Here is a 27931-nt window from a genome sequence, read left to right on the forward strand (position 1 = left end):
TAAACCCATTCATATCAGTAATTATATTAAATATAAATGATCTAAACACTTCAATTAAAAGCAAAGATTATCAAATTGATAAAATAAGCAGAACCCAACTATATGCTATCCACAAAAAATGCATTTTAAGTAAGTGAAACATAAAAAAAATGGGAAAAAGTATTCCAAGCAAATACTAATCATGAAATAGCTGAAATGATTATATTAAAATTAGACATAGTAGATGTCAAGATGTCAAGATCAGGAATATTACCTGAAATACAGAGAGACATTTTATAAAGATAAAAGGACCAATTACTTAAGAAGCCATAATGATATTAAATATGATCAAGTACAAAGTTTAAAAATCCATGAAGTAAAAATAAGAGAACTGAAGAAGAAATAGACAAAGCTGCAATTATAGTTATATATTTCAAAATACTGGCACAAGAAGAAATAGGGAAAAAAAGAAAAATATATATATGATACTGAATTTACAGTTTGTTTCCACACACTGTTTGTCAATTATACCTCAATTTAAAAAAAAAAAAAAAGTCCTCACAAACACATCACTAGGTCCAAATAGAAATAAAATGCCAGTCTTTTTTAGAAATCTAGGAGGACAACACTTCCCTACTCATTTTATGACAAAGATAAGATGAGAAAAGAAAACCACAGTACAATATCCCTCATAAGGTTAGATCCAAAAAATCTGTAACAAAAAAAAACAAAAAAGACCTGCACCAGAATCTAGGAAAATATAGACATAATACATCATGACCAATGGAGTTCATTCTAGGAACACAAAGTTGCTTTCCCCCTCATATTGGTAACAAGGCAAAGATGATCACCCTCACTGTTTCTTTTTTTTTTTTTCTTTTTTTTTAAATTTGTAGAGGTAGAATTTAGTGATTCATCAGTTACATATAACACCCAGTGCTCATTACATCAAGTGCCCTCCTAAATGCCCATCACCCAATTGTCCCTTCCCCCACCCACCCCCCCTCCAGCAACCCTCAGTTTGTTCCCTAGAGTTCAGCTCTCTTATGGTTTGCCTCCCTCTCAATTTTCATCTTATTTTATTTTTCCTTCACTTCCCTTATGTTCATCTGTTTCGTTTCTTAAATTCCACATATAAGTGAAACATATGGTACTTTTCTTTCTCTGACTTATTTCACTTAGCATAATGCCCTCTAGTTCCATCCACATCATTGCAAGTGTCAAGATTTCAATTCTTTTTGATGGCTGAGTAATATTCCATTGCATATATATATGCATATATCTTTTTCCATTCATCTGTCAATGGACATCTGGGCTCTTTCCATATTTTGGCTATTTGTGGATATTGCTGCTATAAAGCTAGAATGACCTTCAGAGATGTCCAGAAGTAACATGGTAGCTGGGCTTTTCTATCCCCACATCTACCATTCATTGGGTTTAGGCTGCCACCAGGCTGAGGGTATATGGTTTAGCCAGGCAGCTCCCTTCAGTTGAGTGCAATGCCTGTGGAAGGTCCCACCTGAGATCTATTAGCAATCAAACTCCTGACAAGTGGGAATGAGTGTTCAGTCACAAAGAGGGGATCCAGGTGGCACCCACAGCATCACTACAGGAAGTATTTACTAAAGCTAAACATGTGCAAGCCTAGGACCTAGCATTTTCTCTCCTCATGCAACAAAAGACCTGCACCAGAACGTTCATGGCAGCATTATTCATAATTGTCCAAAGATGGAAATTACCTAGATATTTTTAACAGTCAAATGGATTCATGAATGTAATACATGCATACAATGAAATACTAAATAGCAATCGTAAATAAACAATCACTGCTACACTCAATATCATAAATGACTCTCACAAAAATAACATTGAAAGAAACCAGAAACCAAAGTGTGTGTACTATAAGATTTCATTTATTTAAAGTTCAAAACAGGACAAAATTACTCAGAAGTCTACATAGTAGTTACCTCTGGACTGTGACAGATCTTGGAAAGGTCCTGAATTGGGAGCTAGTTATATTCTAATTCCTTATCTAGGTGGTTATTACATAAGTGTTTTCACCTTGTAAAAAGTCACTGGGCTCTATATTTATGATCTGTGCATTTTATGTACCTATTAAATAATTCAACTTAAAATTTTTCCTAAAAATCTGTAAGTCACAGGCCGGGAGAAGATACTTGCAAACATGTAATGGAAAAAAGGGATTCATATCTGGAATAAATAAGGAACTCCTGAGAATCAATAAGAAAAAATCCAATAGGAATATAAAAGGCAAAAGATATGAACAGCCCATTCACAAGAGAGCAAAATACAGGGCCAAAAAACATATAAAAAGACACTCAATATAAATACTAATTAGGGAAATACATTAAAATACTGTGAAATAGTTCGTAACTATCACTTTTGAAAATATTTCAAAGCCTAACAATTTCTGCAATGTAGATGTACAAGCGGGGCCACTTACACCACTTACACCACTGGGTAATTTGGTGGAGAGTAATTTGGTACAAACTGAAAGGTAATTTGGTACAATCTCTCTGGAAAGAAAATACTTGCTCTTCGATCTACTTCTAGGAAAGTAATAGAAAAACTCTTGCAGAAGTTCCATAGGGAAAATGGCACAAGAAAGTTATCGCATTACTTGTTTAAAATAGAAAAAAAATAGATCCAGTATGACATCAGTATATTTTGAAAACATGCAAAAACACGGATTCACACATGGGATGTTAGTAGAATTTTTAAATGCCATTAAAGACAAACATCAAATTTGAGATGGTGGTTACCTCTGGGTGGGGGCCTGGCAAGAGAAAGGGATCCTAGAAGGATATACTGGGCTCTGTGCCAGCATTTGTATTGTTTTGCTTCCTAAAGAAACAGGATGCAAATGTGACAAAATGTTAACACTCAATAGAGCTGGCCAGAAAATGCACTGATTTTTTATGAACTTTTTTGTATATTTGAAATACTTCATATTTTAGGAAAACCATTCACCAATATGCCTCTAATCTGATGACCCTCTCCCAAGCAGAACTTCTCTTCTCAATCCCACCACTGCCACAGCACGTGCATGTGTACTGCACCCCCTGCCATGTCCACGTCTTGTGCTTTACATGACCTGGGTCGCTGCAAATGGGGAGAAAAGGATGAACAAATAACGGTCCTTCAGGCTTCTGCCCAGCAGAAGATAATGTAAATTGTCTTCTCATCTCTTTTTGAAATGGGCTGTCTCCCACTGACCACGAGGTGGGACGCCAGCTTGCCAGGTACTGAATAAATATAATGCGTATAGAATTTTGAAACAGCCTCTGTTCCTGCAGGAAAGACCATACTCAGAAAGCTGTTAATGGGGGCGCCTGGGTGGCTCAGTCAGTTAAGCGACTGCCTTCAGCTCGGGTCATGATCCTGGAGTCCCCAGATCGAGTCCCGCATCGGGCTCCCTGCTCAGCGGGGAGTCTGCTTCTCCCTCTGACCCTCCTCCCTCTCGTGCTCTCTGTCTGTCATTCTCTCTCACAAATAAATAAATAAAATCTTAAAAAAAAAAAAAAAAAAAGAAAGCTGTTAATGGAACAGCTTAGTGATGTGCTTCCTGAGTTTGGAAGCAGGACTTCTTTGAATTTCTGCTGATGATATTTATTTCGGAGGGCAGTAAGTAATGTTTCTAATTTACACAAATTTAAACCTATATTCAATTAACTGGACTTTTCTCTGGTCCAGAATTGGGGTTTTTTGGCTAACTATGGTTGGGAAAAGGAAGAGAAAAATTGGAAAACGGCATTTATTTGGTGTCCATTATGTGCCAGGAAGCAAATTACAGCTTTATTCTCATGTAACCCTCACACCCATCCTTTAAAAGGGACATCATTTTACAATTACAAAGGAGGAAGCAAAGGCTCAGAGATGTTAGTGCCTCAACAACATCCCACAAGTGAACAGCAGACTGAAGGTTTGAACCCACTCCTCTCTGCCAACAAAGCTCCCTTTCTTTCTACCATGCTCCCCTCCAGAAAGCCCTTGGAGTGAAACTCTGAGTGGCATTGGAGAGAATGCAGAGAATATATTTAGTATAATTTAAACACTTTTAGGCATAGCTATAATAAGAACAGGTAATAAGAATACATAAAAAGTCAAACACCTCCTGGTTCTGCCTGAGCCAAGATACAAAATAAAATAAAAATTATTGCAACTTATTCTTTCCACAAAATGAGTTTTTTAAAGAAGTGAAATGTCTAGAGAGCTATTCTTAGATACCAAAAGTGAAAATAGAGCCCTGGTATAATCTTTCAACACAGGGTTTGGTGAACTGGGAACAGATTCTCGCAAGCAGGGAGAGATTCTCCCAAGCACTGTGTGTGTGTGTGTGTGTGTGTGTGTGTGTGTGTGTGTGTGTGTGAGAGAGAGAGAGAGAGAGAAAGAGAGAGAGAGAGAGACAAGAAAGAGAAAATTAGTTTGCTAATGTTGCCATAACAAAGTACCCCAGACTGGGTGGTTTAAACAAAAGAAATCTATTTTCTCACAGATCTGAAGGCCAACAGTAGGAGATCAAGGGAACAGCAGGGTTGGTTTCTTCTGAGGCTTCTTTCCTTGGCTTGTAGATGGCTGTCTTCTCCCTGTGTCTGCACATAGTCTTTCCTCTGTGTATGTCTGTGTCCTAATCTTCTCTTCTATAAGGATACAGTCATATTGGATTAGGGCTCACCCATATGACCTCATTTTAACTTAATTACCTCTTTAGAGAGTCTATCTCCAAATACAGTCACATTCTGAGGTACTGGGGATTAGGACTTCAACACAATTCAGGGGAAACACAATTCAGCTCATAACAGAGAAAACACAAGGTGTGAAGGAACCACATCAGTAGTTTTTTTGCGGCGGAAGGTCCATTCAAACAGTCACAGATGGTGACATGGCCTTGCTTAGCTACCAAACTGGGAGACAACCATCCTCTCTAGAATTATCCCAGTTGACTGACATCAGAAGAGAACCATCACTAAACTCTTTTTTGTTGTTCTCTTATAATAATCCTTTAAAGATAATTATGACAAGGATTCTGGAGAAATTATAGAGTATGATATTCTAATCCCCCCAAATTCCCACATAGAAAGAGACCAAGCAACTAGTATATCAAAGTCAAAGACCTGGAACTCCTACAACAAAATAAGTCACAAGGTCTCCCAATGAATGAATCTCACAAAATGAGCATGTAGGGTAAATCATCTATAGCCAAATGACCTTTGTGGTTGAGGATCTGAGTAAAAGGAAAGAGAGGGATTCCAACAGTCCAGAGAAGAGGAAAACCACATTGATGACCTATATTCACTGAAAACATAGAGGTCCAATCTGAGAATAGTAGGACCCAATTCATGGGCGAGACAAGGGGACCATGATACACTAATCTGGCCATGATGGAGCAGCCTATAAACCCTCAAAAATAGCATACTAAAGCTTCCTTTCAAGACAAACTCCACAATGAGAAGAACAGGAACAAATGGTGCAGAGAAAAGGGAATCACAGAAAAAAAAGTGGGGGAAGGGATCAGAAAGTCATATCTCAGAAAATACAAGGCAATAGTTTTTTCATCACTTTGCAAAAGCAGCAGAAGAGGGAGTGGTAGAGCCATGAAGCTAGAAAACCTATCATGACCTATCCCTTCACTCCTATAAATACACACTCATTTCACTTGGAAGGAAGGAAGGAAGAAAAGAAAGAAAGAAAAATAGAAAAATAGAAAAGAAAAGAAAGAGTAATAGAAAAGGATCATGGATAATTCTTATATAAATTTATTACAAGAGAAAAGAGAATAAGAACATAACACTGTCCCCACAGACAATGCAAGTATAACAAAAGATATGCTATAAAATGCAGATGCAAATGTAACTTAATATTTGAAATGAGATGAAAGGAATTAAGAAAATAATACATGTTATTAAAACATAACGTGGGTGTGCCTGGGTGGCTCAGTCAGTTAAGCGTCCGACTTTTAGTTTTGGCTCAAGTCATGATCTCAGGGTCGTGAGATATGGCCCCACGTCAGGCTCCACCACTCATCGCAGAGTCTGTTTGAGATTCTCTCTCCCTCTCCCTCTGTCCCTTCCCTCGCTTGTGCTCTCTCTCTCTTTCTCACTCTCTCTCAAATAAATAAATAAATAAAATCTTTTAAAAATGTAATTTAAATCACCATTAGAAACATTCAGAAATATAATATTTGAAAAGACAGATGACAGAACTCTGAACAGAATTAGATATACAAGGGAAATTTTTCAGAAATAAAAACTAAATTAGAAGGCACATCAGAACCAATAAACAAAACAAATAATGGCTTAAAAGAAACAATATGTAAAAGAGGGAATTTTAGAAAATCAAAAAGAAATGAAGAGGTTCCACTTCCGGTTAGGATGTGAAAGATCATAAAAGACTAGCACTGAGTAATAAGAAAGCACTGGATAAGCTTTTACATTGTATTTTTCTTTAAAGTCATTGAAGAGCTGTAGATTCAAAGTTTAAATAAACTAAAATTTAGAGAGAGATTAGCTCATCTCAGGTGAGTACAAATAGTGGCCCCTTCCATTCCTGGGGCAAGTTGTTAAGCATGGGAACATGGGTGGGCAGAAAAGCAGTCTGCTACAGGCAGAGAAAATTGTTGGGGATAAAGGGAAGCTAACTGAGAAATTAACAGCTGATGTGTAGACTTGAATCTGGAGGAGCCCAAACACAAATTTGGACATCACTGGCTGCCAACTCTCTCCCACAGAAATTTCTTCAGTGAATGGTGGCCAGGAAGTCAGATGACACAGAGGAAAGTAAAGAGGAATTTTGTGGTGTCATGGTGCTTAGATCTCACAACTCTGCTAGAGGGAGGGTGATCCCATTCTCAAGACATTTGAAACCAGAGGTGAACTTAATTAACTAGAGCGGCAACCTAAGTCCTAATTTTGCTCAACTAATGATTTGATTGTAGAGATCATATCCTGATCCAAGATATCTGACTCACACTTCCCTTCAAGACTGATAGAATTGGAGTGGCTGCAGCAATTTGGGGGATCTCACTAAAGGGGGGTTGGGCTTACTATTAGTTGGGTTTATAAAATAAAAGTATGTGGTTCACAATCACTTCCACGTAAAGTTAAGTTATTGTTAGCTAGTCTACTGCATAAACAATTTCCAGGAATACTCCTCCTGCCCACTGTAACAACTCACCTGGCTTGGTGACACAAATATCATAATACCACAATATATTTGCCTGTGCATCTCATTTCTTTAGTCTCCTAGGAGGAAAATCTGCCTGAACAAGACCTAAAGTTGTCAACTAGCATGATATTTTGCAAGAGTTATGTGTTTTCTTTTCAGGTTCGTTGATGGAGTATGTTAACCACACATATAAACTGGCTTTTCTTTGAAGAGTCTAATTATAGAGAGATGCCATTATAAATCTGTTCAAGCCTTGCAACTTGGACATAACAATATTATAAGTACTCTAATATATGTATTTATAAACATTCAAGAGAGAAACCCAAACACAACAGGAATGCAAAAAAAATATTCAAAAAATTAATGAAGCTTGAATATGCCATTTAATTGCAATTTGAAAAGATGTTTTGGAATGTTTCAATAAAACAAGTGAGAAATTATAGAGCTCTTATATGACATGTATGAAAAGTGCCTTTTTTGACACTTTAAAATTTGTTAAAGCATTGAGAGAAAAATGCATATAAAAATTAATAGAATATTTTTTAAGCTATACAGATGAAAATAAACGGAAATTATCTCAATATCGAATAGAGAATTTTAGTAACAAATAAGTTTAGATTATACCAAAACAGTATGTCATTAAGACAAGTAAATTTATAATAGAAATAATAGATTTTTTAATAATTTGATATCCAATTAATAATAAGAAGTGAATCAGAGGAACACATTGCAACAAAATTTCAATTTCTTGTTTATGTAACACTGAATACTGACACTGATAAAGATAGTCTAAAAGTTCTATGAAAGATAGTCTAAAAATCCTAAATCTTTATCAGTATCAGTATTCAGTGTCACATAAGTAGTCCACAACACAACAAGGACATTGATGACCATCTGGTTAGTGGCAGATGCCAAATCAAAGAATATTTAGAAAGAGTCACTCACAAGAAAACTTAAAATGCCTTGAAATCGTAAAGCTCATGTGCAAAAGAAACTTAATAAATGTTGTCCCATTTTAACAACAATCCTAAAACTTGACCAATAATGAGTTGTAAAGCTAAAGTCAATCAATTGAGCAATCTTTTCTCAACTGCCAATAATAAATGCATGTTGGTCACACATGCTAGAGGAAAGACTGCATTACCAACCTATTCTCTCTGTTTACATATATTTTATAATGTATTTTAACACCTTGTCATATGAGGAGAAGAGCAAAGAAAATGCAGCCCAAAAAAATACATAAAGAGAAAAAGAGGTGGTTCAGGCAGTTAACTAATAAAATATTAGGATAAAAACTTTTGCACAGCAAAGGAAACAGTCAACAAAACTAAAAGGCAACCTACAGAACGGGAGAACATATTTGCAAATGACATAACAGATAAATGGCTGGTATCCAAGATCTATAAAGAACTTACCAAACTCAACACCCAAATAACAAATAATCCAGTCAAGAAATGGGCAGAAAACCTGAACAGACACTTCTCCAAAGAAGACATATAAAAGGCCAACATACACATGAAAAAATACTCAACATCACTCGGCATCAGGGAAATACAAATCAAAATTACAATGAGATACCATGTCACACCAGTCAGAAGGGCTAAAATAAACAACTCAGGAAACAACAAATGTTGACAAGGATGCAGAGATAGGGAAACCCTCTTATACAGTTGGTGGGAATGCAAGCTGGTGCAGCCACTCTGGAAAACAGTATGGATGTTCCTCAAAAAGTTAAAAACAGAGCTACCCTATGACCCAGCAATTGCACTAGTAGGTATTTACCCCAAAGATAAAAACATAGTGATTTGAAGGGGCACCTGCACCCCAATGTTCATAGCAGCAATGTCCACAATAGCCAAAATATGGAAAAAGCCCAGATGTCCATTGACAGATGAATGGACAAAGAAGCTGTGTGTATGCACACACACACACACACACACACACTGTGGAATATTACTCAGCCATCAAAAAGAATGAAACCTTGCAATTATGTGGATGGAACTAGAGAGTATTATACTAAGTGAAAAAATCAGTCAGAGAAAGAAAAATACCATATGATTTCACTCATATGTGGAATTTAAGAAACAAAACAGATGAACACAGGGGAAGGGAAAGAAAAATAAAATAAGATGAAATCAGAGAGGGAGGCAAACCATAAGAGACTCTGAACTCAAGGAGACAAACTGAGGGTTGCTGGAGGGGAGGGGGGCTTGGTGAATGGGGTAACTTGGTGATGGGCATTAAGGAGGGCACGTGATGTAATGAGCCCTGGGTGTTATATGCAACTGATGAATCACTAAATTCTACCCCTGAAACTAATAATACAATATACGCTAACCAAATTGAAGTTAAATAAAAAATTTAAAGAAAAAGATAAACTAAGGCATATTAAAAAATAAAATAAAATATGAGGTTGCTTTTCTGGACTTTTTAATGTGTATGTTATCTAATTTATAACGTGAGGATGATTTTTTCTCTCCTACATAAATATTTACTGTCATACCTAACTCTACATTCATAACTCAATATTATTTGTTTTAAAAGTGGATCCCCCCCCAAATAATATAGGCTTCAGGCTGGCCCAGGCTCCATGTGCATCAGCCATGCTCCCAGTGACAGTGGGATGTGAGGACACACCCTCCTAGTTGTTTTAAATACATCACCAATGTCTCTTATTTTTGTTTGCTGGTTTGCTTTTTTTTTTTTTTTTAAGATTTTATTTATTTATTTGACAGGGAGAGAGCACAAGCAGGGGGAGCTGCAGAGGGAGAGGGAGAAGCAGACTCCCCACTGAGCAGGGAGCCAGACACGGGGCTCAATCCCAGGGCCCTGATCTCATGACCTGACCCGAAGGCAGACACTTAACCGACTGAGCCACCCTGGTGCCCCCGGTTTTCTTTTTATGATTTGTCTTTTTCCTTAAAGGGAGAGGTTCAAAGGGGGTGAATTTTCAGTTGTCTCAAGTTTGTCAGTCTGGCTTCACTGTTTAATAATTAAAGCCAGAGGACAGGACTTTCGGCATAACCATGTCCAATGATCAGATAGATTTCCAAATACAAATGTGGGGCCATGGGATTAAAACTACCAGGAATGGTTTAAAACAATAGAGAAAATGTGAGTCATTCTGTATAGCGGTCAGAAGGCACCATGGGGGCAGCTGGGGATGCACACCCCCTTGAAGAACCCCCTTGAAGAAGCATGGCCACCCTATCATAAGGTTACTCCTGGGACCATTTCTCTTTAATAGTGTCCATGATGGATAGTTTTCAAAACCATCTGTTTTGACAGCTGGGCCCACGCATCAGCAGACCTCCTGGAGAGATAAAGAGATGCTGGTATAATCCAACTAGACAATCCAGAGAAAACCTGTTTTGGCAGTATGGCAGACACATCACTATTCCGTTGTGGAAGAACTGGTAACAAAAATCCATGGAGTGTTCACTCTGTGCAAGATGCTGTGCTAGGCATTTTATTAATGCATTATCAGATTTAGCCTTTGCCCAAACCTCAGAGGTAAGTAATAAACACATGAGGAAACAGGCCCTGAGAGAGGCAGGCTGGAAGTTCAAGAGCTGGGACTGGACCAGCCCCTGCCTGTGTTCCATCTGCCACCCATTGCATCCTGTCCGCCAGCCCAAGTGTTGGGTGCACGCTGGGGTTCCTGCAAAACAATGCCGTGTTCATCCAGGCTGAGTAACAGACTTCCTCAGGAGTGGATTTAAGCAGCTGCATGACCAAAAGACCAAAAGGAGTTGTGTCATAAGTGGAAAGGTAATTCTCTGGACTGAGAAGACAAGAAGTCTAGGCTTCTAGAATGTGCTGCTTGCCAGCTTGGACCTGATTTGTACTCCCTCAATTTCCCTTTCCCCATGAACCAAACAAAAATCACCTCAGCCTACATTTATACAGACCTAAGGATGAGCCAGGCACCACTCCAAACCCTCACAACCCTATCATCATCCAATTTCACAGACAGGGAAACTGAGGCATAGAGAAGTTAAGGAAACTGCCCATGGCCAGGATTTGAGCCCAGGCAAGCTGGACCCCAAGTCTTCACTCCCAGCTGCTGTGCATGTATCCCATATATCTGTGACACAACTCAGGAGGGTGGTCTACATCAGTGCTTCTCAGAGCGTAGTCCCTAAGTTGGTAGAAATGCAAATTCTCAGGCCCCACGAGAGACTACTGGATCAGCAATTCTGGGGGCCTGGGATGGGACCCAGCAATCTGCCTTTAACAAGATCTCTGGGTAATTCTGATGCTTGTTCAAGTTTGAGGACCACTGCTCTAAATGATCTCTAAGGTTCTTCCAAAGCTGAGCTAAGGAGGGAAGGGGGCAAAGGGCAGAGAAGTAGGAGATAAAACAGATCAATAAAGGGAGAAATAGACATGGTGGGAACACATTTCATAGACACACAGATATCTACCATGATGGGGACATTCTGCTCCAAGAAAAGCAGCCATGGGGGTCCCATGGACAAGCAGGAGTCTGAGAGGGGGCCAGAGGCAGAAAGCAAGCAGGACAGGAGAGCCAAGTATGCACAGATTAGGCCTCCCTTGAAACCTGGCTGATCTCACCACCCCCAACCTCTCTCGGTGCTGCCTTCACGGCTCTTGACACTTTCCACCCCAGGATGAAGGTTGTCAGTCATGTTAGTGAAAGCAAAAGCATCCCTGAGTGGGAAGCATGCTGGGGACCATTTCACCCAGCAGGACCACTTCTAAAGCAGAGGGTGACGGTCGTTCCACCACCAACCAGAAGTGCCCTGTGGAAAGACAGAACAAAAACTACATGTTCCCTAAGAGAAGTAAGCCAGGCTGACCAGAGAAGGGGTAACAGCTCCTCATGAGGGATTCCAACCCCTGGGACTTCCTGAGTGGGTGGCAGGAACCGCAAGTACAAGAGGTTGACGCTCGATGAAGGGACTTTGACAATGGGAGAGAGAACAGGAGGACACAAAGGATAGATCCTCCCCGTCTCCCTCCCGAAGGACAGTTCTGAGTCCATACAGCCTCCCTGGGGCAGTCCACAGGACCAACCAGGTCGTGATCTCAGGGTCGTGAGATCGAGCCTCGCATCAGGCTCTGTGCTAGGTATGGAGTCTGCTTGGATTCTCTCTCTCCCTCTTCCTCCCCCCAACCTCTAAAAAATAAAAATCTAAAAATTAAAAAAAAAAAGTGTATCAAGAACACTGAGCTGGGAGTCTAGATATAAAGTGTAGTCAAATCACTAATCAGTCATGGAAAGCATAATGGTCATATAATCAGAAAATGGTCTCTTGCTGTCGTCGGCTGAAAGTGGAAAATAAAGTGCCTGCGCGTGTGACCCAGGCTTAGGAAGAAAGGCCAGAGTTGTGGGGAGGCAGGATCTAGCCCAGACACAGAGAGGCAAGGGCCAGGAGGGATCCAATAGCACGTGGGTTGGATTAGTATGGAATCTAATGGGTGGTGAGCCAAGAGTCGTGCAAATCTGAATGTAAGCAATATAAAAGTGAGTTTCAAGCAAATGCTGACAATAGGTTCTGATGCATATAACGGAAGATTGTCAAGAGCAACTTTTTCACAACTCTGGAAATTAACCAAAGACTTGCAACAATTCAAGGAGATTTCTTCAAGAAAAATGACTGAATCTCGGTAAGAAATGTGAGCTTTAGAGCATTTTCCCTTGGTCCCTAGACCCTTCCTCTTCCCAATGGGGCAGTGGGGGCATGGAGCTCCCCTCAAAGCCCCATTCCCAGACACTGTCCCATCTGGAAGTTCCCTAGAAATCCCAGTGGCACACTTGACAAAGAACAGAGCCTACACGCTTAGTTCAAGGAAGTCAGCAAACAAACACACCCAGCTGCTGCCAATAGAACCTGGGAGATGCGATTTCCAGAGCCCCCACAGCATAGTATTTGGTATGTCCAGTTTTCGGCAAAAAAGTAGAGGTGGGGGTGCCTGGGTGGCTCAGTCGTTAAGCATCTGCCTTCGGCTCAGGTCATGATCCCAGGGTCCTGGGATCGAGCCCCGCCTCGGGCTCCCTGCTCAGCGGGAAGCCTGCTTCTCCCTCTCCCACTCCCCCTGCTTGTGTTCCCTCTCTCGCTGTGTCTCTCTCTGTCAAATAAATAAATGAAATCTTTAAAAAAAAAGTTATTAGACGTGTAAAGACAGGAAATATGGCCCTCAGGGAAAAAAAAAGTCAGAAATTGCCCCTGAGGAAGCCCAGATGTTGAACTTACGAAATAAAGATGTTAACTCGGCTGTTATAAATATATCCAAGAGCTAAAGGAGGGGCACCTGGGTGGCACAGTTAGTTGAGCGTCTCTTAATTTCGGCTCAGGTCATGATCTCAGGGTCGTGGGATCAAGCCCCGTGTCGGGCTCCACGCCCAACATGGAGTCTGCTTGAGATTCTCTCTCTCCCCTTCTGCTCCTCTGCTTTCTCTCTCTCTCAAAATAAATAAATAAAATCTTAAAAAAAAACAAAGAGCTAAAGGAGGCCACATCTGGAGAATGATAGGAAGGCATGAGAACCATGTCACACCAGATAGATGATATCGATCAAGAAATGGGGATTAATATATATCAGTACAGTACAGTAACTGCCATGAAAAATGGGTCAGTGGGGCTCAGGTCTGAAGACAGGTCAGTTGAGATCACTCAGGCTGAGGAAGAGAAAGCTCTCCGTCAACTCAGGTGCTTCGACAAAGACCGCAGGCTGGTGGCTCGAGCAACAGATAATGATTTCCCACAGTTCTGAAGCCTGAAAGTCCCAGATCAGGGTGCCCACATGGTCGGGTTCTTGGTGAGAGGTCTCTTCCTAATTACAGACAGCTGTTTTCTTGCTGTGTCCTCACAGGGCAGAGAGAGCTCTGGTCCCTTCATCCCCTTATAAGGACACCAATCCCATCATGGGGCTCCACTCCCATGGCCTCATCTAAACCCAATTACCTCCCAAAGGCCCCATCTCCAAACACGGATGATTAGGGCTTTAATATCTGAATTAGGGGACCTGGGGGAGACACATTCAGTTCACTGAAGAAAGAAAAGAGAATTTTTTAAATGAATAGAGCCTCAGAGATCTGTGGGACACCCTCAAGTGGACAAACAGACACATACTGGAAGTCCCTGAAGGTATTTTATGCCGCAGGACATTTGCACCTACTGTTCCTCTGCCTGAGTTGTTCTCCTTTACATAGTGTCAGCACGGATCCCTCACTTCCCTCTTCCAGATCTCTGCTCAGATTTCACCTCAACACTGAGACTTTTCCTGAGCTCCTCATATGAAACAGCAACTCCCTATCCCTCCTCACCACCCACGGGTATTTCTTATATTTTTTGAGATTTATTTTTTATTTATTTGACAGAGAGCGGGGAGAGAGAGAGAGAGAGAGCACATGAGTAGGGGGGAGGGGCAAAAGGGAAAGGGACAAGCCGGGAGCCCAACGCAGGACTCGATCCCAGGACCCCGAGATCATGACCTGAGCCAAAGGCAGATGCTTAACCGACTGAGCCACCCAGGCGCCCCGACCCACAGGTACTTCAAATTCTCCTACACTACTTTGTTTTTCTCCATGGCCATCACTTATGTGATATTCTGTGTATCTACTTGTTTATTGGGTCATGGTCCTCTCCCCCAACAGAAGGTCAGTTCTAGGAAGGCTGAGAGTTTGCTGCTTGGCCCACTGTCTCACTGCCAGTCGCGCACCCAACAGATGTGCACCAGATATTTTCTGGATGAATGAACCCTGTCAGCCATAAAAACGTCTATCTGCTTTGATCCAGCAAACTCACTCCTGGGAATTTAAGCAAGTAATTCAAGAGAAAAGTTACATGAATGCAAATGGTCGTTGCCACCAAATTGTGTTTGTCAAACCTCATTTTACCAACCACATAGGGAAAGCTAATTATCAAAAATCAGCATATGGAGTCAGGTTTTTAGGGAAGGTTCCTTGGAAGAGAGAGTTTTGAGCAGAGTCTTGAAGAGGCAGGTTTGGTGAAGCCGAAGAAAGACCCGGGGGAGCAACGTGTCTGACAAAAGGAACAAAATCCAGAAGATATTGGTCAGTCATCTGCATCGGGGGTCCCAGAGGGAGTGGAGTTACAGGACCAGAGAGAAGCTGCTGGGTGAGAGAGCCCACCTGAAGTTCAGCGTAAACATGACTGAGCGCTTCTCTCAATAAATACTGGAGAATCTCAAAATATTATAAATGTAAAGTTTGCATCTTACCACAACTGTTTTAAAATACCTGCAAATGTGTAGAATATCTAAGATGTGCTCTTCCAGATCAGGAAAGCCATTCTGCACTTCTGGCAGATCCTGTCAAACACACGCTTACCTGGGTTTCTGACACAGAACCCATGCGGATAAGCAAGGGCGGGCTTCCCCACCTGCCGAACACCTCCGCACCTATTAAGGGTCCCATGTCAGATCTTTTGGGGTTTGTCAGTGTGTTTGCAACTCTGTCAGAAAAGATTTGAGAGCAATCTCAACAGAAAGAACAAAAAGCCGTTCCTCTAGGTGAGAAAAGCCCTTTGACAGGAAAATTCCAACAAAAATATTTGAGCACATAAATAACAACAACATTCCCCAGGGCATTGGCTAAGTTGATCGAAGGACATTTAAGGGCCTCTGTCTTAATGGGTGAGCAAATTATTTAGGTGCACGTAAATCAGCGCAGTCACGTGAACATACACGCACCCATAGGTTCCCTCGGTGCATGTCTGTGGGCACCTGTGTCGAATCAGGTCTCAGACCGCGTGGTCTGCTGGAGCCCACAAGAGCAGCTTCTGTGCTCAGCAGGTCTAGAGACGATAAAAGTTGTACAGGTCCCAAATCCCTTACCTGAAATTCTTGGGTGCTCTGTAATTCAGAATGTTTCAGATTTCCAAAAAAACACTGGCGCAGACCTTATATTTATAGCAGTCCAGTGAAGTCCCCAGCAGTACCCTGTAATCAAGCACATTAGCATTTCCATAGCAAAACATAAATATTCACACTAAGGGAGATAAATGAAGCTATACGTAAGCCCGAGTGCAGGTCAAGGATTTGCCACCAAACGAGCTTGCTGCAATGTTATGGAACACTTCCTTTAAAACACAGAGCTTTCAAAAATAAAAATAAAATCCAGAGCTTCCTGGACTTGAGGATTGTGAGTAAGGGGTGATGGATTGTGGAAACGAGCTGTTTCCAGAAAGGCTTGAAACTACTGGAGACAATGCGTGTGATGCAGCAGATTGGGGATCACAGGACCTCAGTCAGATGCTCAGGCTCTCAGCCTCAGACTCCACACGACATTCACACACAACACACGTGTGATCAACCAAGGCAAAGAAACATCTGTGGTCGTGATCACCGGGAGGACCTAGGGTTTGCTGAGAATCGAACTGGAGAGAACAGGGGGTTGTGGCCGCAGGATTTGGGGAGAAGTTCAGGACCTGCTCAGGAGGGAGGCAGGTGGAGAGCAGCGGCGGATCTCAGTCTGAGAGAGGACCCAGAGCAAGACCAGAAGCCAGTTTTTGTGCAGTTTTGCTTTAGAGTTTGCAATTTCAGACCTTTCCTGCCTCCCCACAAAACCACCCGCCAACTCTCTACATCTCACTTATCTGTGACAGCGTTAGATTTAACGCTGGGATGCATTGAACTGCTCAGATCCACCTCAGGGTGAGTGTGAGCCAAGGTCAGAGTTTTCCAGCCAACACCCAGGACACACCCACCCACCATCTGCACCCCAGGTCAGTGACCACAGTCTACAGCTCAGTCTGACATCCACGACAGGAGCCCCTGGCTGCAGGAATGGTTTGCAAATACACTTGGCAACGAGAGGGTGTGGTCTTGCTTCCAGGCGTAGGGATATCTAAATGAGTTTACCGACAAGGACACACAGGAAGCTAGGCTGTGTGGTTTAAGTGAGGCTAGTAACAGCAGTTACTGGGTAGCGGCTTCTGCGTGCTTTACAAAGATTAACTCGCTAATCCTCACAACAGTCCCTCCAGGTGGGTGCTGTTAATACTTCCATTTTACAGATGACAAAACTGAGAGGTAGAGAAGTTGAATGACTTGGAGAGGTGAGTGCTGGGATTTACACTCCGGCCCCCATGCTATTTACAAATACGCTAAACATGGTTCAAAGACCTCCATTCATGCACTTTGCAGCCCAAAGCTTCTTCTGGGCTTGCTGCCTGCCTACCGATGGATGACGGAGATAAAGGATTATGAAAGACTAGTGGATTTTCAAAAATATTCAACAAAGAAAACAGTCCAATTAATGTCTTCTGCCTCTTCTCAGCAAACCCAAAATTATGACATCCAAGTGACTCGGGATAGTCTCCATTTGCCAGTCTTCAGAGTCTAACGGCAGGGGAGTCCCTGAGTCCCTGTTCAGCACAAGCCTGGCCTCCTTTGCCATTCCCTGGACCGTCCTTCAAATTCTACAGCCTTTGCCGATTCTGTGCACGGTAGCGAAGGTGCTCCAGACCAAGCTCCTTGCAGAGATGCCAACAACACACTCACCGCACTGAGCTCCCTAAGAAACCAAACGCTGGGTGCTATGAGTGATCCCAAGCCGAACTGGCCATTCACGTCTGATTGGACCCTTTTGGGTTGATTTTGCAGCACCAATATTTGTAGTTGAGGATTTCCTACACCCCCTTCCCACACGTACACACATGCGTGCACAGCCATAACCTCCCTACCCAAGAATAACAAAGCCAGTCTCAGACAAATTCTGCTTCTCCTACAGCCAATGATCATCAAGCAGGGGCAAATAGCCTGCCACAACCTTGTGCGTAAACGCCATGATATCCCAGCGACCTGCTTTTTAGGTGATTAGAAGACACTGTATGAACGTCTCTCCTGAGGCTGCACCTCGGCAGGATCCAGCTAAGCATATCAGTGCGGGTGGGAAGTCTGGCGCCCAAGGGCGGACCCAAGACTGTTGGGGGGTCAAGTCTGGGCCCCAGGTCATGGCCAAGGGAGAATGGCCTGCTTAAGTCTAGTGAAAGCAGGGCAGTCTTCCTCGGCACACCCTCCCAAGAGGCAGGTGCCCTGTGACAGCCTGGGGCAGGGGTGGAAGCCGGGCTTGCCACCTGACTCAGCCTCCTTCAGACCCTGGGATTCCTGGTAGAGCATTTAAGCTTGCGGCAGCCTCAGTTTCCCTGACAGTAAAATGGGGGCCCACTGCTTACCCTCCAGGCCACCATGAGGACATAATGAGATAATGCACAGTACGTGAAACAGCACCTCCAGCAAAAGCTCAGTGTGAACGTTAGTGACTCTGATTACCCAACACGCTCTAGTCCTTGCCTCAGGGCAGAGTTTCTTAACCTCAGCACGGCCGACTCTGGGGACCCAGTAATTCACTGCCGTGGGGGCTGTCCTGCATGTTGTAGGATGTTGAGCAGCATCCCTGGCCTCTACCCTCTAGATGCCAGTAACACTCTCGTCCCAGTTACAACAACCAAACATGTCTCCAGACTTGGTAAGTGTCCCAGAGAAGGGGAAGGGAAATGCCCCCTGCTAATCCCTTAAGAACCACTGCCTCACAAAAACAGACACATAGATCAATGGAACAGAACAGAGAGCCCAGGAATGGACCCTCAACTCTATGGTCAACTAATCTTCAACAAAGCAGGAAAGAATATCCAACGGAAAATTCTCTTCAGTAAATGGTGCTGGGATAATTGGACAGCCACTTGCAGAAGAATGAAACTGGGCCATTCTCTTACACCATACACAAGAATAGACTCAAAATGGATGAAAAACCTAAATGTGAGAAAGGAATCCATCAAAATCCTAGAGAAGAACACAGGCAGTAACCTCTTTGACCTCGGCCACAGCAACTTCCTGCAAGACACATCTCTAAAGGCAAGGGAAACAAAAGCGAAAATGAACTATTGGGACTTCATCAAGATAAAAAGCTTCTGCACAGCAAAAGAGACAGTTAACAAAACTAAATGGCAACCTACGGAATGGAGAAGATATTTGCAAATGACATAACAGATAAACGGCTGGTATCCAAGATCTATAAAGAACATATCAAACTCAACACCCAAAAAACAAATAATCTGGTCAAGAATTGGGCAGAAGACATGAACAGACATTTCTGTTCCCATATCCATGGGATATCATGGCCAAAAGACACATGAAAAGATGCTCAACATCACTCAGCATCAGAGAAATACAAATCAAAACCACAATGAGATACCACCCCACACCTGTCAGAATGGCTAAAATTAACAACACAAGAAACAACAGGTATTAGTGAGGATGCAGAGAAAGGGGAACCCTCTTGTAGTGTTGGTGGGAATGCAAGCTGGTACAGCCACTCTGGAAAACAGTATGGAGGTTCCTCAAGATGTTAAAAATAGAGCTACCATACGACCCAGCAATTGCACTACTGCGTATTTACCCCAAAGATACAGATGTGAAAAGAAGGGGCACCTGCACCCCAATGTTCATAGCAGCAATGTCCTCAATAGCCAAATTGTGGAAGGAGCCCAGATGTCCTTCAACAGATGAACAGATAAAGAAGATGTGGTTCATATATACAATGGAATATTATGCAGCCATCAGAAAGGATGAATACCTACCATCTGCATCGACATGGATGGAGCTAGAGGATATTACGCTAAGTGAAATAAGTCAATCAGGGAAACAATTACCATATGGTTTCATTCATATGTGGAACATAAGGAATAGTGCAGAGGACCATAGGGGAAGGGAGGGAAAACTAAATGGGAAAAAAATCAGAGAGGGAGACAAACCATGAGAGACTCTGGACTCCGGGAAACAAACTGAGGGTTGCTGGAGGGGAGGTGGGGTGGGGGGATGGGGTAACCGGATGATGGGTATTAAGGAGGGCATGTGATCTGATGAGCACTGGGTATTACACAACTAATGAATCATTGAACACTACATCAAAAACTAATGACATACTGTATGTTGGCTAACTGAACTTAAAAAAAAAAACACCACTACCTCAAGGGACAGAAACCTCACAGCCAAATGCAGTTGTGGACCACCACTCCTGGGGACAATGTGGCGCACAAGAGCAGAGAGCGGTGGGGAAGAAGGAAAACCTACCATGCCCGAAAAGTGGGACATTTGAGAGCAACTGGACTTGCTGAATGTGCAGGTCCTCATACTGTACTTGCCCCACTCAACTTGTACCTTCCGATGTATAACGATGGTATGGTGTTGAGTTTACATCAATACAGATTTCTGTCATTAATCTGTTATATCAAAGAGAAGGTAAACTATTTGTCTATGAAAGGAACACACTGTATTTATTATCACCTGTTCAAGACAATGGAAATGCACAGCTGTTGGCCAGGTGCTTAGGTGTGGGGCGGGGTGGACAGGTCCAGAGAGGGCACTAACGATTGCCTTGGGAGGAAACGGGCCAGCGTTCCCATCCAAAATCAAATCAACCTCTGTGTGAATACCATCCACTTTCTTTTTTTTTTTTTAAGATTGTATTTATTTGTCAGAGAGAGAGAGCGTGTGCGTGCACAAGAGGGGGAGCAGCAGGCAGAGGGGCAGAGGGAGAAGCAGGGAGCCCGATGCAGGACTCGATCCCAGGACCCTGGAATCATGACCTGAGCCGAAAGCAGACGCTTCACCAACGAAGCCACCCAGGCGTCCCTACCATCCACTTTCTAAAGCGACAGTTCTGGTCAGGCAGATAACGATAAAAGGGTATGGAAGAGAGATGCAAAAAACAAAAGGGGAAGAAGGGCACCTGGGTGGTTCAGTCGGTTAAGCATCCAACTTTTAGTTTCAGCTCAGGTCACGATCTCAGGGTCCTAGGATCGAGCCCCGTGTCAGGCTCTGTGCTCAGCAGGGAGTCTGCTTGAGATTCTCTCTTTCCCTCTCCTTCTGCCCTTCCCCTCCACATCCCCCCCCCCCACACACACACTCTCTCTCTCACTCTAAAATAAATAAATAAACCGTTTTTTAAAAAAAGAAATAAAAGGGGGAGAGCATGGGGCAATAAAGGAATACACCAGAAAGCAGTATTTAGAGTTTGTCATTTGGACAAAAAAATTTTTTTTTAAAGATTTTATTTATTTATTTGACAGAGAGAGAGATAGTGAGAGCAGGAACACAAGCAGGGGGAGTGGGAGAGGGAGAAGCAGGCTTCCCGCCGAGCAGGGAGCCCAACACGGGGCTCGATCCCAGGGCCCTGGGATCATGACCTGAGCCGAAGGCAGACGCTTAACGACGGAGCCACCCAGGCGCCCCAAAGATTTTTTTTTAAGCAGTCATGAGTTCTTATGTCTTCTCTTTCAGGAGATGACTCTGCTTTCTCTTTGTTGTGAAGAAAGTAAAGTGGAAACGTGAGGCCATCAGAGAAGCCTGCAGCGGCCTCTCAGACTGAGCGGCAGCGTGGCGTGGAGTCAGCCAGAAGCTCCTGACCTTGACCGTGGTCACAGCCTTCCTTCCAGCTTCCATGCCCTACACCACACGATAAAAGTAGTGGCCTCCAGAAGCCGTTCTCTGACTCTGCTGCAGAAATGGTGCTTCCACAGCTGCTGGCAGCTTGTGAAAATTGCAGATTTCCAAACTCTGTCTCCGAAGAGTCTGATTCAGTAGGTCCTACTGGGGCCCGGGGACCCACCTTCTGAGGCAGGTGTGGCCTGCACCCACATCTGGAGAAGGATGGAACCCCTGCTCAGTATCCTCCCAGAGCTACTCAACTGCACTTCACTTTGAGAAGAAAACCAACTCTACTCCAAGGTTTTGAGATCTATTTCACTGCATTTTTAAAGTTGTATTCTGATAAATTTAGCCAGTCCATAGCTACAGTGCCTTAAAGTCTTCCTCTGAGGGTTGAAGCAAAAATAAATAAAATAATAAAATATAAAACAAAACAAATCAACCCCAGAAGTTTTGACGAATAATGCAGACTCTTCTTAGGAATTTTTGAGGATACAACACAGCACTTTACATTGCAATATTCAAAATTCCCTTCTCTCTCTCTCTCCCTTTCTCCCTCCGTGGAGCTCCCTTCTGGCCCTGCAGCCCTCACCTCTCCCACCTCTGCCCCGAGCAAGTCTGCCTAGACCCCATCTCCTGGGTCAAGGACCTCCCCACCCCCTGCCATCAGCAGCCCACTGGGAAATGTAGTCTGGTCTCTTGCCCCAGCTGCTTTTCTCTCACATTGGAGGCTGGAGTTCTACGGGAAAAAGTACCACTGTGTTAGCCTTCGAGTGCAATCAGAAGTTCTAGACTCGCAAATATAATGCATCAGAGAAAAAAAAAGCCAATGAAAACAGGGGTCCCCTGGTGGTTTTGAGGAAATATTGGTATTGATTAGAAAGTGGAAGAGATCCCAAAGGACTTTAACCACTTAAAACTAAAACGGGAAAAACCTCAGACGTTGTCTGAGTGGGAGGAAAACTGAAATGGAGGTTTCCTGAGGGCTAATCAAGGCAACTCCTTGTAAACAAGTAGGTAAGAACACAGCAGAGCCAAGACACTTCTCCTGTGGGGACACAGCCCTGTGCTGGGGGGCTTGGTGAGGAGACTGATTCTCACAACCTGGCTCATGGGGTCAGTTGTCAGTGCCCCCGTGATCAGCTGCCATGCATCTGGATTCTCAATCGAGATGCCTGCTCAGACAACCACATGGGGCCCAGGGGACAATGCAACCAAATGCATCTGGAGACGATGCCACTGTGGAATTTGAGCTGGATATTCAAGAAGATATTCCAGTTAGTAGGTATCAGCATGAGCCAAGATTTGAGGCAGAAAAACACGAGGTTGGCTTGAGACAGAGCAAGCATCCCATGTGTGTGTGGGGGGGGGGGGCATAGAATTAACACGTGGAGAAGTCTTGAACATCCGTGTGCTGCTCATTACCGAGCTCTTGTCCCTCAGCTCCCACTGCACCCTCTCTCCTGGGCTTTGTGCTGCTGGGGCTGGAGGTCTGCAAACCACATCGCCGCTGTGCCAGCAGTTCCCTGTGCCGACAAAGGGGGCGCTCGAGGGAGACTGCAAGGCTGGAGGAGGAGGCCGGGAGGGCCGTTTCCTGTCTGCTTCCTGTTCCTGCCCGCCTCACCCCAGCAGCCCTTCCTCATCATGTCAAAGGCTGCTCTTGCTTCCCTTTGGACCGGGTCTGGGAGCTTTTGACCGGCGAACCAGCCTCATTAGGCAGCCCGTGGGAGGCGCCAGCCCCGACCTCGGGACCTCCTCCTTAGAGCCCTGAAGTTCACCCCCATGGGGCCCTCAGCCAAGCTCCTAAAAGTTTTAATTCCAGTTTCTTCACTTTGTACCTCCAACTTAAGGGAAGGAGCCGCTCCCTGCAATTGTCTCCTCCATAATCCGGAATTTTCACCTTTCACTTTATCTTAGCCTAACGGCCAAGAAGCCATTGAGTTTTTAACTTGCAATTACCTACTTTATTACCTAGTTGACAGATCTTTATATTAAATTCTACTAAAATAGCTGCTTTGATTTGTTTCCTGGTTGGATCCTGACTAATAAAACCAGAAAGGGAAATTAAATCTCTATGTGATGAGGAACTCTTATTCCACAAATTTAGAAGTACAAGAATATCTTTTCATTCGTTTACTTAAAACAAATTAAATCCTACCCAATGTGTGTTCAACCCATTAGGCTAGACATTAGCAGGGCTCTGACTCCCAGCCCAGAAGCAAGTAAGGACGGAGGGAGGCTTACATAGCACCAGAATATTCATCTGTGAGGACACACTATGGTATGTACAACCTGGTCACTTTGAGATTCCTGCTGTCAACCCACTAGCCTCATGAAAGCCCATGCTTTAGAATAAAGGCTAATCTGGTTAAAGAGAAAAGGCTACTCTAGATCTGCCACAACAAAGATTACAACAAGGATTGAAAAAATCTAGCCAAACTACAAGCAGATTAACCACTTGCCAGAATAATGATCTGCACTACTCAAAGGAAGACAACAAAATCCAGATACTCAACAATGTAATATTCACAATCACAAATCACAGCAAATTAAAACCACAGTGAGATACCACCATATACCCATGACAACAGTAAAAGTTAAAAACCTGACAATACCAAGTGTTGGTGACATTATCAGAAACTGTAACTTTCATACACTGCTGGTAAAAATGTAAAATGGTACAACCACTCAGAAAAATTTGGCGGTTTCTTGTGATGTTGCATTTACACTAACTGTATGACCCAGATGTCCCACCTCTAGGTATTTATCCAAACAAAATGAAAATATGCTTACAAAAAGATTCATCTTCATGTGGTCCTAATAGACTTACTCATAATAGCCAAGAAATGAAAACAATTCAAATGTCCATCAATAAGTGAATGGATAAACAAATTTTAGTGTATTTACACAGTGTGATATTACACAGCAAAAACTATTTCTAATATACAGAAGAAATTCACAAACATGCTGAGTAGAAGATTTTGGGCACAGAAGAGTACCCTTAAATTGACCCTTAAACAATGGAGGTTAGGTGTAAACTTAATTACTAATAGCCTATTGTTGGTCGGAATCCTTACAGGTAACATAGTCAATTAACACATATTTTGTATTGTTATATGTATTATATACCATATTCTTACAATAAAGTAAGCTAGAGAAAAGAAAATGTTATTGAGAAAATACGTTTACAGTACTGTACTGCAAAAAATCTACATATAAGTGGACCCCTGCAGTTCAAACCCAGTTGTTCAAGGTTCAACTGCATATAATGTATGATATTTATGTGAAATTCACCTGCAATGATAAAAATCAGATCCAACTATGTAGGTCCAGAAGGTGGGGGAAACTAGTTGGGAAGAGACAGTAGGGAATTTGGGGGTGGGGATGGAAATATTCTATATGTCATGTGGGTAATGGTTACCACAATGTGGATACTAAGTTGTTTTTTTTTTTAATTCATCAAACTGTACATTTAAAAGAGTGCATTTTATGTGTAAATTATATCTCAGTAAAATTAAAATATATGTTTACAGTTTAAAAAAGAGTACTGGGGGAAAATTTGTCCTTTAGGTGAGTGGAAGATGGATCAAAAAGGCAAGAGACCAGTGGCAGAGGTCATAAGTTGCCTTCTGAGTAAGCTAGAAGCCCAGGTGTTCTTGTAGGTTTGGTCTTTCAAACCCAAAGCCCAGGCTCACAGTGTAGAGTAAAAGGAAACAAAAATTAGCATTCCAAGGGGTGACTGGGTGGCTCAGTTGGTTGAGCGCTGACTTCTGGTTTTACTTCAGGTAGTGATCTCTTGGTCTCATGGGGCTCCCGGCTCAGTGCGGGGTCTGCTTCAAATTCTTTCTCCCTCCCCCTCTGCCCTTCTCTGCTCACACACACTCTCTCTCTCAAATAAATAAAATCTTTAATTTTTTTTATTTTTTCAAATTAGCATTCAGGGATGAAGGTGGTACAAATGCCCAACAACAGAAACAGGATGAGCAAACTGAAATGAGTGGATTCGATGAGTCACTGATGCACCCAGCCAGGCCCTAAGGGCGCTATGCCCTGTGGATACGCAGGAAAACCAGTTTGCTATAGGTACTGCAATAGGGCCAGCTACCACAACGTAGTGGGAATGGAAATCGCTGGAGTTTGGCAAACCAATGTATGTGAGAAGGAGCTTCAGAGACCGCCTGGTCTTGGAAGCCTGGGTTCCTACAAGAATATTGGGGTGGGGGAAGGTCATTAACCAGAGAGACCCACTCAGAAGGACAGGCCAGACGTGGCAAAGAAGGGGAAGTATTTAGCCTGGAAACTTCTGAGCTCAGAGGGCCTACAGGACAACCAGGTGATGCCAAGCAGTAGCTGGGAATGTAAAACGCAGGAAGGACAACACATGTGGGTTTCTAAGTCCACTCGAATAAGCCTTGTTCTTTTATACTAAGTACCTCTGCACCAGCTGTTCCTTTGCCTGAAACACTTTCCCTCTCCTCCACATCCATCAAGTCTACTTTGCCTAAAAGACCAGTTCAAATGGAACCATAAAAGTGATCCTGGACTCCTGTAGGCAAGCTAAATAGCTTTGGCCCCCTCCCATCTTAGTGTGCTAATTGCGGGTGAGTGGAAAGACTGGACTGAGAAGGGCCTGAACTCTGGGGTCGGAGTGATCTGGATTTGAATCCTACCTGCCAATCATACCAGCGGTGTGATCCTGGATAATTCACAACGTCTTGAGTCTCGGAGTCCTCCTAGGTGAAATGGAGAGAACACTGAACTCCTAAGGTCATTTCATTTGACAAATAGAAGCCTAACTGCGGCCGATTGGCGGTGCAAACAGTGGTATGGTCCCTGCAATTGTTAAAGGACCTGTTCTCTCTCGTTCTCTAGACCGTGAGCCCCACCAGGCAAGGGTCCCTGTTGTCTCCGGGTTTCCGTGAGCCGGCGTTCACATCATGCTTGGCGCTACAAAGAGCTGGAGGAAATGTGGGCGAGGGACACCCGCGAGCCATTCAGGCAGGGCTCACGGGAATCCCGCGCAGGTTTCGCTGCGAATTCACTCAGAAATCACATCTGTGATTTGGCAGCCGCAGGAATGAGGCCAGCAGCAGCCCGCCACCTTCTGCCAGAAAGGAGAGTAATAACATCTGCAACTGTGAGTCACTGTAGAGGTTTCACTGCAGACGCACCTCGGGGAACCCGGAGGCGGAGCCGGGAGCGGGGAGGGGTCTTGGGTGCCGATCCGCGTTCCCCAGGGTGCAACGAGAGTGAAAAGCGACTTGGGCTGAGTTCGGGTACTGCGGGGAGGAGAAGATGGCCACCGCAAGGATTTTCCTGAGAGGGTGGCCTCGGGGCGGCGAGAACCCGCCTCAAGCACCACGACAGTGGGGACAGCGAGGATGTGACCCCGCGTGGGAGGCTTGCTTCCCTAGAGGACCGCTGGGGCCCTGGGGCCTTCTCTGGAAACCCCACTCCGGAGAGCTACACTGCATGTTGCTGGGGACCAGCAGAGTCCCGCAGGACGCGAAGCTCAGCACAGTTAAGGTGTCCGGCGTCCGGGGACCCAGCAACTCGGACGCAGACTGCGACCTGAACAGCGAGCCGCCGCGGGCGACCCCACCCAAGTGCGTGGGAGGACGGCTCTCCGCCAGCAGCGGCAACTCCTCCTGGGAGCGAAGGCCCGGCCCTCGGGGCGTGGCCCGGGAGTCACTGGCCAATCCGCGCCGCGAGGCTCGGTCACGTGGCCTCCCGCCCGCCAGGGTTTTCCGCCTTCCGCCCTGCGGCTCCGCCCAACGCGGCGAAGAGCCGCTGGCACCACGCCCTCGAAGAACTTGTCGCGAGAGCAGCCCAGACAGCCTGTCTTCTCGTCGGTCCGACGCTGCTTGGCCCCGCCCTCCGGAACGGGGGGCTGCGAAGCGCGGCGGCTCCGGTGCGGCGTGCTGGAGGCGCCCGCCAGGAAAGGGCAGGGGCGTCGGAGGGACGGGGCTTTACCCGGCCGCGCCTCCCCGCCAGGACAGCAGTGCGCGGCGGGGCTGCCCTGGCTTCCTGTCGCATCAGCCAGGCCCCGGGGACCCCGAGGCCCTGGATGTGCACTTCCCCGGGCCGGACGCGGCGACCGGGTTAACAGGCGTCAGTGGGCGACCTCGCGTCCCGGGAATTCCCGCCTTCTCAGAGTCTTTGTCACCACTTAACCCACTGCAAATCTGAGGCACGGGAGAACATTCCAGCAGGAAAGCCGGGGTCGACCTCATCTGAGAAGCTGTGGTGTGAGCGCAGCTCGAGTTTGCGCATTGCACGAGTGCTCAGGCTTCTCCCCAGAAGGGTTCGCCTCTGCTGCAGCTACCCTGCAGGGCGCGCTTTGTCC

At 44.2% G+C, this 27931-nt stretch overlaps 1 long non-coding RNA gene across 1 annotated transcript; it reads right to left on the reverse strand.

Annotated features, from left to right (window-relative positions):
- Positions 1-1879: 1879 nt before the first annotated feature.
- On the reverse strand, positions 1880-26493 carry LOC123863189 (uncharacterized). The gene is made up of 3 exons (XR_006795471.3): positions 26256-26493; positions 15991-16095; positions 1880-4640 (listed from the first exon to the last, which is right to left on the reverse strand). It is a non-coding gene; the product is annotated as an uncharacterized LOC123863189 (long non-coding RNA).
- Between the last annotated feature and the right edge of the window lie 1438 nt (positions 26494-27931).

The sequence above is a fragment of the Mirounga angustirostris genome, unplaced genomic scaffold, assembly GCF_029215605.1.
Source record: "Mirounga angustirostris isolate CCGP_5_RB_7025 unplaced genomic scaffold, mMirAng1.0.hap1 SCAF_1, whole genome shotgun sequence".
NCBI classification, from domain to species: domain Eukaryota; kingdom Metazoa; phylum Chordata; class Mammalia; order Carnivora; family Phocidae; genus Mirounga; species Mirounga angustirostris.